This window comes from Peromyscus eremicus, chromosome 5 (genome assembly GCF_949786415.1).
Source record: "Peromyscus eremicus chromosome 5, PerEre_H2_v1, whole genome shotgun sequence".
Lineage (NCBI taxonomy): Eukaryota > Metazoa > Chordata > Mammalia > Rodentia > Cricetidae > Peromyscus > Peromyscus eremicus.
This window is the reverse complement of record NC_081420.1, coordinates 102,879,167-102,896,316: the sequence shown is the minus strand read 5'-3', so window position 1 is coordinate 102,896,316 and position 17,150 is coordinate 102,879,167. Positions and strand designations below refer to the sequence as shown.

Below are 17,150 nucleotides of genomic sequence, written 5' to 3'. Positions count from 1 at the left end.
ATCACTAATTGCTCTTAGCTTTTCTCACAATAGAAGAATCTTAGGGTATTAGATTATTATGTATCATAAAGTTACCAATACACTGTAGTCAAAGTTAGGACAATTTTTTTGTACTTTAAAAAGATATTCACATACTATAAAACTCACCATTTTAAGGTATACAAGTCAAGGTTCTTTAGTACATTTGGAGAGTTGTATAACTATTCTACTTTGCTTTTTGTTGTTGGTTTATGTGACTTATACTCCCAGGTCACAATTAATTGTTGAGGGAACTCAAAGTAGGGACCTGGAGGCAGGAGCTGTGGAGGAACACTGCTTACTGGTTCACTTTTTGCTTCTTACTCAGCTTTCTAATTAGCTTTCTTACTCAGCCAAGGACAACTTGCCTAGAACCCTCCTGCATCAATTAATAATAAAGTCCTCCACAGATTTTCCACAAGCAAATCTGATCTAGGCAAATTTTTAACTGAGGCTGTCTTTAAATTGACAGTTAATGCTAACTAGGACAATAATCATTTCCACTATGTAGTTCCAGAATGTTTTCATTGACCTATTAGAAAATCATTCTGGCCGGGTGGTGGTGGTGCACACTTTTAATCCCAGCACTCGGGAGGCAGAGGCAGGTGGATCTCTGTGAGTTTGAGGCCAGCCTAGTCTACAGAGTGAGTTCCAGGACAGGCATCAAAACTACACAGAGAAACCCTGTCTCAAAGAAAAAAAAAAAAAAAGAAATCACTCTGTATTTCCCACTTTCCATAGCCACTAGCAATCACACTAATCTGATTTCTCTCTTTGTGAATTTGCTTCTTCTGGATATTTCCTATAAATGGAATAATATGTCTTTTCTGTCTGTCATATTTTTGGAGGTTTATCTATATTTTAGCATGTATCAATAATTCATTATTCTTTATTAAAAGACTTTATTTTTAGGACAGTTTTAGGTTTACAGAGAATTTGAACATAAAATGCAGAGTTCCCATATACTCTTCTCAACTTACATTTATCCCCTATCCTCAAGCTTCTCTTATTAGTAATAATCTTTCAGTGTGATACAGCTGTTATAATTTAACTAATATTGATACATGTTTAGCTGAAGTCTGCAGTTTACATTAGGGTTCAACTCTGTGTTGTATAGTTCTGTGATTTTTAACAGTGCTTTAAAATAATTAAATAGGAAATGGATAGATGGCTTAGGGGTTAAGAGCACTTACAGGTTGTTCTTACAGAGGACTCAAGTTCAATTCCCAGAATCCATATGGCAGTTTACCACCATCTGTAATTTCAGTCCCAGGGGTATGCAATACCCTCTTTTGGTCCCTGTGGGCACTGCACACACATGATGTACAGGCAAGACACCCATATATAAAAAATAAAAATAAACGTTAAAAATAAATAAATAACTGCTGGATCTCATCTATTTATTTCTCACCTATCCCAAACTCCTGACAGCCTCTAATCTTGCTTGCTTGCTTGATACAGGGCCTGACTATGCATAGCCCAGCTGGTCTTATGCTAAATATACAGCCTAAAATGGTCTATCAGACTTGTGATCTTCCTGCCTTGGCTCTTAAGTGCATAGAGTATGCCTTTCTCTACCACTGAACATTCCTTTCCATATTATCTAGCGCTCACACTCTTTGGTGTTTATTCACATAAGGTGAAACTACATGTCTATACTGTACATAGATGTTTATGGAAATCTTATTCATGGTTGCCAAAACTTGGAAGCATACAAGATGTTCTAAATAAGTAAATATATAAGTAAATCAATGATACTTTCACTGTTGCCTTTTTCAGAATGTTACGAAGTTGGAATCACACACTATATAACAGGCTGGTGTCTTTCACATAACAATATATACTTAAGGTTATTCCCTATCCAGCTGAGTATGGTGGCACATATTTATAATCCCAATATTTGGGAAGTGGTAGCAGGAGGCTCAGGAGTTCAAGGCCAGCCTAGGCTATATACGACCCTGTCTCAAACAAACAAACAAACAAAAGGTTGGGAATAAATCTGAGTAGTAGAACACTTGCTTTGTGTGCATAAGACCATAGGTTCAACCTGAGCACTACAAAGAAAAGAGAGTCCTTCCATATCTTTGCATGTTCTGGTTACTCCTTCTTATAGCTAAATGTGTTCTATATACCATGTGATATACCATGGTTTACTTATATATTTAGGTATTCAGAACATCTTGGTTGCTTCCAAGTTTTGGCAACCATGATTAAACTTTCTATAAACATCTGTGTGCAGTTTTTGTATAGACATAAAGTTTCAACTTATGTGAATAAATACCAAAGAGTGTAAGTGCTAGATAATATGGAAAGGAATGTTCAGCTTTTTAAAAATGCCAAACTGGGAAACAAGATCAGTTGAGGAGTTGGCGAGCCAGCAGATCATGACCAGAGAATACAAGAGAAGGAGCCGTTCAGCCACCAAACCAGATCACCATAGTCATAAGCCCACCTTACACCGACTAGGAACAGCCCCTGCAAACCCAACAACCACGGAGTCATAAGCCCAACCTGCACTGACTGGGAACAACCATTGGAGCCCCAGGGACCGGACAGCGGCCTCTTTCCCTGCCCCCTCACCAAGAAAACCATCCCACTCGACACCAACAACCACTGGAGCCATAAGCCCACCCTGCACCAATTGGGAATAGCTGCTCCCTAAGATAGAACCCACTAACATCGATTGGACTAAGCTGCTCCCGGAGAAACAGAGCACAACAGCACCGATTCGACCAAGAACTCCCAGTGGACCAAGACTATCGATTGGAACAAGAGAGACACCCTCAGACACAGACACCATCTGCTCTGAGTGGAGGAAGAGATAAGTAGACGCCAGTGCAAAAATACAGGCAACAACATAAAGACTATATGACACCATCAGAATCTGCTGGTTCTACACCTGCAAGACCTGAACATATCAACTCAGAAGAAGCAGAAGAAATCAATCCTAAAATGACTTTAAGGAGATGATAGAGGCCCTTAAAGAGGAAATGAAAAATTTCCTTAAAGAGGAAATGAAAAGCTCCCTTAAAGAGGAAATGAAAAATTCCCTTAAAGAAATGGAAGAAAAAGCAAACAAAAAAATTGGAAGAAATCAAAGAAAGGAAACAGTTCATGATTTGAAAATCAAAATAGAGACAATAAAGAAGACACAAACTGAGGGAATGCTGGAAATAGAAAATCTGACTAAACAAACAGGAACTACAGATGCACGCATAACCAACAGAATGCAAGAGATGGAACAGAGAATCTCTGATGTTGAAGACACAATAGAGAAAATAGATTCATCAGTCAAAGAAAACACTAAAGACAAAAGTGCCTTAACACAAAACGTCCAGGAAATTTGGGACACCATGAAAAGACCAAACCTAAGAATAATAGGGATAGAAGAAGGAGAAGAATACAAACTCAAAGGCACAAAAAATATATTCAACAAAATCATAGAAGAAAACTTTCCCAACCTAGAGAAAGAAATACCTATGAAGATACAAGAAGCTTACAGAACACCAAATAGGCTGGATCAAAAAAAAAAAAAAAAAAAGCCCCTCACCACATAATAATCAAACCACTAAACATACAGAACAAAGAAGAAAATATTAAGAGCTGCAAAGGAAAAAGGCCAAGTAACATATAAAGGCAGACCCATAAGAATAACACCAGTCTTCTCAATGGAGACTATGAAAGCTAGAAGGTCCTGGACAAACGTTATGCAGACACTAAGAGACCACAGATGACAACCCAGACTATTATACCCAGCAAAACTCTCAGTCACCATAGACGAAGTAAACAAAATATTCCATGATAAAACCAGATTTTTTTTTTTTTTGGTTTTTCGAGACAGGGTTTCTCTGTGTAGCTTTGCACCTTTCCTGGAACTCACTTGGTAGCCCAGGCTGGCCTCAAACTCACAGAGATCCGCCTGGCTTTGCCTCCCGAGTGCTGGGATTAAAGGCGTGCGCCACCACCTCCCGGCGATAAAACCAGATTTAAACAATAACTATCCACAAATCTACAGAAAGCACTAGAAGGAAAAATCCAACCTAAGGAAATTAAACACACTCATGAAAACTCAGGCTATAGATAATCCCACACCAACAAATTCCAAAGAAGGGAAACACAACACTACCACCAGAAAATAACAATCACTGGTCATTAATATCCATCAATATCAATGGTCTCAATTCACCTATAAAAAGACATAGGCTAACAGAATGGATATGAAAACAAGATCCATCCTTCTGCTGCATACAAGAAACACACCTAAACTTCAAAGACAGACACTAACTCAGAGTAAAAGGCTGGGAAAAGGCTTTCCAATCAAATGGACTTAAGAAACAAGCTGGTGTAGCTATCCTAATATCGAATAAAATACTTCAAACTAAAATCAATCGAAAGAGATTGGGAAGGACATTACATATTTATCGCAGGGAAAAATCCACCAAGATGAAGTCTCAATTCTGAACATTTATGCCCCAAATACAAAGGCACACACATTTGTAAAAGAAACATTACTAAAGCTTAAATCGCACATCAAACCCCACACACTAGTAGTGGGAGTCTTCAATACCCCACTCTCAACAATGGACAGGTCTACCAAATTGAAACTTAACAGAGAAATAAAAGACCTAACAGATGTTATGACTCAAATGGACTTAATAGATATCTACAGAACATTCCACCCTAACACAAAAGAATATACTTTCTTCCCAGCACCCCATGGAACCTTCTCGAAAACTGACCACATGCTTGGTCACAAAGCAAATCTCAACAGATACAAAAACAATGGAATAACCTCCTGTATTTTACCAGACCACCATGCCCCAAAGTTAGATTTCAACAACAACAAAAACTGTAGAAAGTCTACAATCTCATAGGAACTGAATAATACCCAACTGAAGCACCAATGGGTCAAGGAAGAAATAAAGAAAGAAATTAAAGATTTCCTAGAATTCAATGAAACTGAAAGTACAACATACCAAAATTTATGGGACACTATGAAAGCAGTACTAAAAGGAAAATTCATAGCACTAAATGCACACATAAAGAAGTTGGAGAAATCTCATACTAATGGCTTAAGAGCACACCTGAAATCTCTAGAACAAAAAGAAACAAACTCACCTAGGAGGAATAGATGCCAGGAAATAATCAAATTGAGGGCTGAAATCAATGAAATAGAAACAAAGAGAACAATACAAAGAATCAACAAAACAAAGAGTTGGTTCTTTGACAAAAATCAACAAGATAGATAAACCCCCATCCAAATTAACCAAAAGGCAGAGAGAGAGAGAGAGAGAGAGAGAGAGAGAGAGAGAGAGAGAGTCCAAATTAACAAAATCAGAAATGAAAAGGGAGACATAACAACAGACAACGAGGAAATCCAGAGAATCATCAGGTCATACTTCAAAAACCTGTACTCCACAAAATTGGAAAATCTGAAAGAAATGGATAGTTTTCTGGATAGGTACCTCATACCAAAGTTAAATCAAGACCAGATAAACTATTTAAATAGACCAATAACCCCTAAGGAAATAGAAAGTCATTAAAAGTCTCCCAACCAAAAAAAAAAGCCCAGGACCAGATGGTTTCAACACAGAATTCTACTAGATTTTCAAAGAAGAGCTAATTCCAATACTCTTCAAATTGTTCCACACAATAGAAACAGAAGGAACATTACCAAACTCTTTGTATGAGGCTACAGTTACCCTGATACCCAAACCACGCAAAGATGCAACAAAGAAAGAGAATTACAGACCAATCTCCCTCATGAACATTGATGCAAAAATACTCAACAAAACATTGGCAACCTGAATCCAAGAACACATCAAAAAAATTATCCACCATGACCAAGTAGGCTTCATCCCAGGGATGCAAGGATTGTTCAACATACAAAAATCTGTCATGTAATACACCATATAAACAACAACCAACCCCCCCAAAAAAAAACATGATCATCTCATTAGACGCTGAAAAAGCCTTTGACAAAATCCAACACCCCTTCATGATTAAGGTCTTAAAGAGATCAGGAATACAAGGAACATACCTAAACATAATAAAGGCAATTTACAGCAAGCCAACAGCCACCATCAAATTAAACAGAGAGAAACTCAAAGCAATTCCACTAAAATCAGGAACAAGAAAAGGCTGTCCACTCTCTCCATATTTATTCAGTATAGTACCTGAAGTTTTAGCTAGAGTGATAAGACAACAAAAAGAGATCAAGGGGATACAAATTGGAAAGGAAGAAGTCAAAGTCTCACTGTTTGCAGATGATATGATAGTATACATAAGTGACCCCAAAAATTCTACCAGGGAACTCCTACAGCTGATAAACTCCTTCAGTAATAGGGCAGGATACAAGATCAACTCAAAAAAATCAGTAGCCCTCCTATATACAAATGATAACAGGGCTGAGAAAGAAATCAGAGAAATATCACCCTTTCCAATAGCCACAAATAATATTAAATACCTTGGGGTAACACTAACTAAACATGTGAAGGACCTGTATGATAAGAACTTTAAGTCTCTGAAGAAAGAAATTGAAGAAGATATCAGAAAATGGAAAGATCTCCCATGCTCATGGATAGGTAGGATTAACATAGTAAAAATGACAATCTTACCAAAAGCAATTTACAGATTCAATGCAATCCCCATCAAAATCCCAACACAATTCTTCACAGACTGGGAAAGAACAATACTCAACTTCATATAGAAAAACAAAAAACCCAGGATAGCTAAAAGAATCCTATACAATAAAGCAACCTCTGGAGACATCACCATTTCTGACCTCAAGCTCTACTATAGAGCTATAGTAATAAAAATAGCTTGGTACTGGCATAAAAACCGACATATGGACCAATGGACTTGAAATGAAGACCCTAACATTAATTCACACACATATGAACACCTGATTTTTGACAAAGAAGCCAAAACTATACAATGGAAAAAAGAAAGTATCTTCAACAAATGGTGCTGGCATAACTGGATATCAACGTGTAAAAGATTGCAAATAGATCCTTATCTGTCACCATGCACAAAACTCAAGTCCAAGTGGATCAAAGACTTCAACATAAATCCAGTTACACTGAACTTGATAGAAAAGAAAGTAGGAAGTACTCTTGAATGCATTGGCACACAAGACCACTTCCTAAATGTAACACCAGTAGCACATACACTAAGAGCAACAATTAATAAATAGGACCTCTTGAAACTGAGAAGGTTTTGTAGGGCAAAAGACATGGTCAATAAGACAAAAAGACAGCCTACAGAATGGGAAAAGATCTTCACCAACCCCACATCTGACAGAGGACTGATTTCCAAAGTATGTAAAGAACTCACGAAACTAGACATTAAAATACTGAACAATCCAATTAAAAAATGGGCTACAGAGCTAAACAGTATTCTCAAAAGAAGAATCTCAAATGGCTGAAGACATTTAAGGAAATGCTCAACATCCTTAGTCATCAGAGAAATGCAAATCAAAATCACTCTGAGATACCACCTTACACCTGTCAGAATGGCTATGATCAAAACCATTAATGACAGTCTATGTTGGAGAGGATACAGAGCAAGGGGAACACTCCTCCACTGTTGGTGGGAGTGCAAACTTGTACAATCACTGTGGAAATCAGTATGGCGGTTTCTCAGAAAGTTGGGAATCAATCTACCTCAAGACCCAGCTATACCACTTTTGGACATATACCCAAGGAATGCTCAATCATACCACAAGGACACATGCTCAACTATGTTCATAGCAGCATTATTCATAATAGGCAGAACCTGGAAACAACCTAGATGCCCATCAACTGAAGAATGGATTAAGAAAATGTGGTTCTTTTAAAATGGGTGAGGTCACCCAGACTCAGAAGGACAAACATGGTATGTACTCACTCATAAGTGGATACTAGATATAAAGCAAAGGACAATCAGACTGCAACCCACAGATCCAGGGAGGCTACCTAGCAGGGAGGATCCTAGGATGACTATGGCTTATAATAAGTTTTGGTTTTGCCCAATCACTGGGCAAGCTTTAGTGAAACATTTCACTATTAGGATAAGAATTTGTACTATATCAAACTGATAAAAGAATATGGTGGCTGTACTTTCAGGAGGGGAGGCTAAAATCTTTTAGATTATGGATTAGCCTATAGAAAAATGTCTGCCATTAAATCAAACAGTAAAGGGGAAGATGAATAGGAATCTCACTTACACAACTTAAGTAAAACATAGCTCTCTGAAAAGATGAAGATAGGTTTCTTCTGTATCCCAGAATCTAATCAATATTTATATGTATAATTCAGCTATTATTTGGCTTAAAAGGGCTTATTGGGAAATGTTATCATTTTTACTATTTTCTACAGAGAAAATATTTTCCTGTTTCAAATAACCCTGGACTCTTAAATTATAACCTGTTTTTATGTTTAAAAAAAGAGCCAAACTGTCTTCAGTGGTATCTGTAGCATTTACATGCTAGCCAACAATGAAATTCCAGTTGCCCCACAATCTCATTAACATTTAGTGTCAGTATTTTGGATTTTGGCAATTTTAACATGCAGTGGTATCTCATTTTTTTTCAATTTGCTATTTCCTAATGACTTAAGATGTTGAACAGTTTTCAGTTTTTGCCACACACACACACACACACACACACACACACACACACACACACGTATTTTGGGGTGAATTATTTGTCCAGGTCTTTCTGCTTATTTCCACTTTAAAAAATTATTTTATTATTGTTGAACTTAAAGAGTTTTTGGTATATTTTGGATAGATACTAATTCTTTATTGGAGTACATATTTAGCAAATAGTTTCTCCCACTATGTTAATTATCTTCCCATTACTGTAATGAGAAAATAAATCAACTTATAAGGAGATAAGGCTTATTTTAGCTCATGGTTTCAGAGGTTTTAGTCTATCAGTAGGTGTCCTATTGCTTTGGGGCTCATGCAAGGCAGTACACCATGTACAAATGGAATTCAGAATTTGTCCTTTGTGCATGGCTTATTTGATTTAACATAAATTATTCAAAGTCATTTGTGCTATAGAATATATCAGGATTTCCTTTCTTTTTAAGTCTAACCAGATTTTTTTATGTATATTACATATTTTGCTTATCAGTCCATGGACGAACATTGGCATTTTTTCTACTTTGGGGCTAATTATGAATAATGCTTCTATGAACACTGAGGTACAAGAATGTGTTTCAGCCCTGGCTTTCAGTTGTTTGGATAAAAAAATATAGTCAGAAGTAGAACTGTCCTATTATTTTAAATTTTTTTGTTCTTTTTTTTTTTTTTTTATTTTGAGATAGGATTTCTCTGTGTAATCCTGGTTGTCCTGGAACTTGCTCTGTAGACCAGGCTGGCCTCGAACTCACAGAGATCTGCCTGCCTCTGCCTCTCAAGTTCTGGGATTAAAGGCATTCACCACTAGCACCCTGCTTTTTCTTCTTGTTTTTATGCTTTTCTCTCTTTTTATGTATATGTGTGTTGTACAGGTGTGCATGCATGTGTGTGGAGGTCAGAGGTTGACGAAGGGTATATTCTTCAAGTACTCATTTTTTTGAGACAGGATCTTGCATTGAACTTGAGTCTTGCTCATTCAGCAAGACAGGCTGGCTTGCAAGCCCCAAGAGTCTTCTTGTTTCCACCTTCCCAGCACTGGAATGACAGGTACTCGCCTCCATGCCTGATTTTTTTTTTTTTTAATGGATGATGGGGATTGAACTCAAGTCCTTGTGCTTCATGGCAAGCACTTTGTCTACTGATCCATCTTCCCACACTCCTTGTTTTCATTCTTTAGTCTTCATTTCTAAAATGGCCTTTTAATTCAACTTAAACTTTATTTCTGGAGTTTTGTCTTCCATGTTTTCAAAACTTCTTTTTCTTTCCAATTACTTTTCTGGATTTTCCTAATTCTAATTTATAGCTTTCAGCAATTATCTTTTATTTTGGTCTTAAGATTCTTTTACATTATTGACAGGGGAGGGATGTACCACAGTGGTAGAAAACTTGTCTAGTATATACATGAGACCCTGTGTTTGTTCCTTAGCACTGAAAAAACACACATCACAACCTCAAAGAGCTCTTGTTAGTGTAAAATCTATCTTGTTAATATTGTCATATAGGAATTAAAACTAAGAAAGGTAAAAGAATTTATGAATTCATTAAAAGAGAGTCATAATATATCCACTAAATATTAACCTAATATATTTTTAAAGATTTATTTTTATTATTATTCAAAACTTAAAAATTTTTAAACTTTATTATTTAAGAAGTTGAAAATAAAAGGTCAACTTAATTTTTTTAAGTATGTGCAAGCCAGAGGTGTTAGATCCCCTGGAGTTGGAGTTACTTGTGAGCCCTCTGATATAGGTCCTGGAAACTGAACTTGGGTTCTTTGCAAGAGTACATGTTTTGTTTTTGTTTTTGTTCTTTTATAATTTATTTTTACTTTATGTGCATTGGTATTTTGCCTGCATGTATGTCTGTGTGAGGGTGTTGGGTCCCCTAGAACTGGAGTTACAGACAATTATGAGCTGCCATATGGGTGCTAGGAATTGAACCCAAGTCCTCTGAAAGAGCAGTCAGTGCTCTTAACTTCTAAGCCATCTCTCCAGCCTGGAGTACATGGTTTCTGTTGTTTGTTTTTTCGACACAGGGTTTCTCTGTGTAACAGCTTTGGCTGTCCTGGAACTCGCTTTATAGACCAGACTGGCCTTGAAATCACAGAGATCTGCCTACTTCTGCCTCCTGAGTGTTGGGATTAAAGACCTGTGCTACCACAATACGGCTGAATACATGATTTTAATGGCTGTGCCATCTCTCTGATCCCTTCATCTAATATTTTAATGAAAAGCATCTGTCTTCCAAAATAAAAATATCAGAGTATTAAATATATATATAAATATATATTAATATTTAATATATATATTAAAATCTCTTTAATGTCTGGTTTAATACAAGGCAGCCTTATTCTCTTACTTGTTTCATTTTAAATTCTGTTTTGATATGTTATTTTGTTTAAAATGTGTATTTAAAAACCTGGCATGATACAGATACATAGTTTCAAAAGGAAAAATAGTTTTATAGCCTTTTAAAGGATTATGGCTATTTTTCTTCTCTGATAAAACATGAAAACTGGGAAATTAGTAGTTTCTTGTGTGTGGAATCCAAAAATCTGTGAATGAATTTTTTTCACTGTTTTATAATAAAATCCATTGTTATATCTTGTATTTGAATGGATCTTTTACCCATGCATGATTTTTGAAACATCATGCATTGGTCATTTGGAAACATTGATTTACTGAGTCATGTAGATCTTCTAAATATTGAGAGATGTTCATTATACAATATTGTCTTAGTCCTGTTCTATTGCTGTGAAGACACACATTGCCATGATGAAAGCAATTTTTGTTTTGTTTTGTTTTGTTTTGTTTTTCGAGACAGAGTTTCTCTGTGTAGTTTTTGTTTTTTGTTTGTTTGCTTTTGTTTTTTGTTTGTTTTTGTTTTTCGAGACAAGGTTTCTCTGTGTAGCTTTGTCCCTTTCCTGGATCTCACGATGTAGATCAGGCTGGTCTCGAACTCACAGAGATCCACCTGGCTCTGCCTCCCGAGTGCTGGGATTAAAGGCGTGCGCCACCACCGCCTGGCTCAGACCAAGGCAACTCTTATAATAGAAAGCATTTAATTGGGGGCTTGCTCACAGTTTAAAAAGTTTAGTTCATTATCATCAAGGCAGGGAGCATGGCTGGCTGTACACATGGCCCTGAAGTTGTAACTGAGAGCTACATCCTGAACCGAAGGCTAAGAGAGAGACTCTGGGCCTAGCATGGAATTTTGAAACCCCAGTGACACACTTCCTCCGACAAGGCCGTACCTCCTAATCTTTTCAAATAGTGGTACTCCCTTGTAACTAAGCATTCTATGGGCCCATAGGGGCCATTCTTATTCAAACCACCACAAACATATAAAAAAAAGAGATCTTTTTCTAAAGATATGTGTATGTGTATTAGTGTTTTGCCTGCATGTCTGTATGTGCCTGGTGCCAGCAGAGGTCAGAAGAGGGTGTTGGATCCCCTAGAGCTGGAAATACAGATGGTTGTGTGAGTGCTAGGAATCAAACCCGGATCCCATGCAAGAAGAGCAAGTGCTCCCAACTCCTGAGTCATCTCTCCAGCCCAGATTTTTTGTTTGTTTGTTTGTTTTTGTTGTTGTTTTTTTGTTTTTGTTTTTAGAGACAAGGTTTCTCTGTGTAACAGTCCTGGAACTCACTTTGTAGACCAGGCTGGCCTTGAACTCACAGAGATCCACCTGCCTCTGCCTTCCAAGTGCTGGGATTAAACGTGTGCACCACCACTGCCCAGCTAAAGGAGAGGAGAGAGGGGTCACATGGTCCCTTCTTGCTTTTATTTATTTTATTTTTTATTCTGGCGTGATCAGACTCTGGACAGCCTAGGAATTAAACCTGGGTCCTCTGGAACATCAGTCAGTGCTCTTAACCACTGAGCCATCTCTCTTCTCCCAGATCTTTTTAAGTATTACCACTAATCTCATTAGAAAAACCTAAGTATTGGGAAGCATCAAATTCATGGTGGACAGATAGAATAGTTTCAGAATTCTATTTGGGGGAAAGAGTGTTAGGTATTAAACCTAGAACCATGTGCATACTGAACCTATGTTCTACCACTGAGCTCCATCTCCAGCCCCGAAACCATATATATATATTTTCTTTTTGGTAACTGAAATGTTATCATAGACAACACTGACTACCAGTTGCTTTCCTGAAGGGACCGGCTTACTTTATTTTTAACACAATGTTTACTGTCAGGCATGGTGTCACTCACCTATAATTCCAGCACTCAGGAGGTAGAAGCAGGATGATCAGGAATTCAAGGGTAGCCTTAACTACATATGAGTCTGGGAGTAGCCTGAGCTGCATGGGACTCTATCTAAAAAAAAAAAAAAAAAAGCCGGGTGGTGGTGGCGCATGCCTTTAATCCCAGCACTCGGGAGGCAGAGCCAGGCGGATCTCTGTGAGTTCGAGGCCAGCCTGGGCTACCAAGTGAGTTCCAGGAAAGGCGCAAAGCTACACAGAGAAACCCTGTCTCGAAAAAACCAAAAAAAAAAAAAAAAAAAAACCAAACAAACAAACAAGAGGTAAAGTCTGCTAGATATCTAGTCAAGATTAGTGTAATTTGTTAAGAGATTTTTCCTAATAAAAATATTTCAGCTAGAGAGATGGCTCCGTGGTTAAGAGCACTGGCTGATCTTCCAAAGGACCCAGGTTCAATTCCCAGCATCCACATGGCACCTGACAACTGTCAATAACTCTGGTTCCAGGGGATCTGGCACCCTCACACAGACATACATGCAGGCAAAACACCAATGCAGCTATGTTCCATTAAAAAGCAGCTAAAGGATTGTAAGATAGGATGGTTAGGTTAAAGGTGCTTGCCACCAACCCTGACAATCTGAGTTTAATCTCTGGGACTCACATGGTGGAAGGAAAGAACAGATTCTTCAAGATGAAATCTGACCGTCACATGTACACTGTAGCATGTGCACAACCCCCCCCCCACACACAGAGATATGATTGCATGTGCACTTATACATAGAATAAATAAGTGAAGTGTAATGAAAACAGTATGTAGTTGAGCTTGCAACTCAATTACATAAGCAGTTTCTCATAGGCATTCACTTTCTTCATTATATACCAGAGGAGAAACACTCCATGCATACTCTCCATTTTGTCAATTAGTTTTAAAAAGTCACGTCTAAAAGGTCAAGATTTAAAAATTAATCAGTTATTTTTGGCAAGGGCTTCTTTGTTTGTTTGTTTGTTTGTTTTTGTTGTTGTTTATTTTGAAACAGGGTCTCTCTAGGCTGGCCTCAGACTTCCTCAGATCCTCTGCCTCAGCCTGCCAAGTACTGGAATTACTGGGGGGATGGAGGAGGGGGTTGCTATTGTGCCTGGTTAAGAACATTCTTAAGTAAAACTGGCTTTAAAAAGAAAACCATAAACTTGTAAGCAATGAAAGATGTGGTGACTTCTAGTGAAATTTGGTGCCACTGTCTTGATACATCATCCTTAGGGGCCAATGATATTTCTTTTGTGTCATAAGTGCAAAGTCAACACAGTACAAAAGACAATTCATGTTTTCATATTGTTATGAAAATAATTTTAAGGAAATGTCTTATACTCTGTGGACCCCTGTACATGTCACAAGGACCTTTGGGATCTAGGAACCACACTTGAGAACTGTTGCTTTGAAAGTGTCTTCCTTTGTTTTGAGATGTCTTTCTAGGGGGCTTTCGTGACTTATGGGTGTTGCTGTGCTGCTTTTCCTTTTTCTCTCATAGTGTTCTATACTGAAAAGTCCACTGTAACTATTTGTTTATTTGTTTGTTCATTTGTTTCTGTGGCTCTTGTTTAAATGCAGGCCAGTTTCCTGTGCTTCTGGGGGAAAGGTGGGTCAGAACAGTTTTCTAAGCTCGAGGATTTGGAGCTCCCTCTTCTGTTGTGTTCAGAAAGGACAGGAAAACAGGCCCATAGTGCCACCCTCCCCCGGTTGGCCCTCTCTGTCAGCTTCCCTCCCAGACCTGTGTCTGCACCTTCACATTCATTGCAGCTATCATCTCTGTTGTATTCTATCTAGATTCTGCTTATACCAGTTTCTCCAAAATACAGCTTTAGTCTTGAGTGAGATCTTCAGCTTATGACTTTAAAAGTTTATGAGGGCTAGGCATGGTGGCGCACGCCTTTAATCTCAGCACTCAGGAGGCAGAGGCAGATGGATCTCTGAGTTTGAAGCCAACCTGAACTATATAGTGAATTCCAGGCCAGCCAGGGCTATTTAGTGAGATCCTGCCTCGACACAAAAACAAACAAACAAAAAATTTCTGAGACCCAAACTGCTCCAGCACTTTAAATTTTTATTTCAGTTGAGTTCTCTGGCATTTACCTACAAGTTGGATCTTGTAGAACCCCCTTCCAGTTCTGGTTGGAATTCTCAGCTTAACCTAACAAATCTGCTAGTGTTTGTTTGGAGAAATTTGAGATTCATCTATTTTTCAATGCTCTTAAAAGTCTAGTTGACTTTACTTAATCACAGATACACATACATGCACACACAATCATACCCCTCTAATACTGTTTTTGGATTTATTTTATTTTATGTGTATAATTTTTTTGGCTGTATGTTTTTGCTTTGTTTTGATTTTTTTTTTTCAAGATAGGGTTTCTCTGTGTAGACCTGGCTGTCCCGGAACTAGATTTGTAGACCAAGCTGACCTCAAACTCAGAGATCACCTGCTCTGCCTCCAGAGTGCTGGGAATAAAGATGTGCATTATCACACCCAGCTTGCCTGAATGTTTGTAAATATACCATGTACATGCCTGGTGCCTGCAGAGATCAGAAGAGGGCATTGGATCCACTGGAACTGGTGTTACTGATGACTGTGAACCACCATGTGGGTGCAGGATACCGAAACTCGTCCTTTGGAAGAGCAGCCAGTGCTCTTGCCTTTTTTGTTTGTTTGTTTGGTTGGTTGGTTTTTTATTTTTGTTTTTGTTTTTCGAGACAAGGTTTCTCTGTAGCTTTTGGAGCCTGTCCTAGAACTTGCTCTGTAGACCAGGCTGGCTTCGAACTCACAGAGATCCGCCTGGCTTTTCGCCCCCCCCCCCCCCAGTGCTGGGATTAAAGGCATGTGCCACCACTGCCCGGCTTGCAGTGGGTGCTCTTAACTGCTGAGCCATCTCTCTAATAACCTCCTCAATGTCTTGAAGATTTTCCATGTAAAATTCTGAAGAAAACACCTAGTTCTTCTTGGTTATTATATAAAACATTAACTGATACTTTGCTATCACTCATGAGCCATGTGCATTTTGGGGACACGTTACTGGGCAAATGCTGTGTCGCTGAGCTGTATCCCCATGCCCATGGGTACCGTTCTAAGGTTTAGGTATACATTAACTTAATTATTACATCTTATGAGTTAAGCACTATTACTTCCTTCAGTTTACAAATAAAAAACTGGTGCACTGGGAAGTTGAGTAACAAGTGCATGAGCACAGATATTCTATCTCATTCTTTGTGTCAATGAGTGTTATTTAGGAGGCCTGATTCTAGCTTCATCTGAGGAACCGTGACAGTTTCATTTTGCTTGCTTTTATCTTAAAACCTCTCTGAAATTGATATCTTGCTCCATTTAGTATGTATTCTTGCAAAATTCTGAGAATATTTTTTAAAAAGCTGAACTCTAACAGTACAAAGTCCTTTTCAAATTTTGTTTTGCAAGTGTGGTTGGCTTAGGCCTGTAATCCCAGCATTACGGAAGCTGATACAGGAAGACTATTGAAAGTTTGAGGACAGCCTGGGACCTAGTAAGACCCAGCCTCAAAATAAAACTAAACTAAGCAGACAAAAGCATCAAAAATAGAAATAAAGCAATAAATTTTGTTTTGAGAACTTTTAGGGACTTGCACTACATCTTCCAGGTAATTGGGGAATCCAATGGCTGATACACTGTAGTATTTTTTTGTTTTGGTTTGTTTTGGTTTGTTTTTTGGTTTTTCAAGACAGAGTTTCTCTGTGTAACAATCCTGGCTGTCCTGGAACTCACTTTGTAGACCAGGCTGGCCTTGAACTCACGAAGATCTGCCTGTCTCTGCCTCCCAAGTGCTGGGATTAAGTGTGCCACCACCACCGGGCAACACTGTAGTTTCTTATCACAGTCTTTAACTGTATCGCTATTTTATTTATTATTATTATTATTATTATTATTATTATTATTATTATTATTACTATTATTATTTGGTTTTTCGAGACGGGGTTTCTCTGTGTAGTTTTGGTGCCTGTCCTGGATCTCGGTCTGTAGACCAGGCTGGCCTCAAACTCACAAAGATCCACCTGGCTCTGCCTCCCGGTACTGGAATTAAAGGCAGGCGCCACTGCCGCCTGGCTTGTATTGCTATTTTTTAAAGAGCTGATTTTTAAAGTTTTACCTAGAGACAATTGTTATTTTTCCAAATGGACAGGTATCATGTTCCAACAGGCATGCAAGGCAAAAGATCTGATCTTCTGAGCTATGGGTGGGAGACCTTTCACAGATTCATATGTGAGGAAGGAGAG

General features: G+C 38.1%; 1 protein-coding gene across 2 annotated transcripts in view; it reads left to right on the top strand.

The window, feature by feature from the left end:
• The window catches only part of Lrrc36 (leucine rich repeat containing 36), a 64,759-nt gene that overhangs the window by 6,738 nt on the left and 40,871 nt on the right, over positions 1-17,150 (top strand). The window lies entirely within an intron of this gene.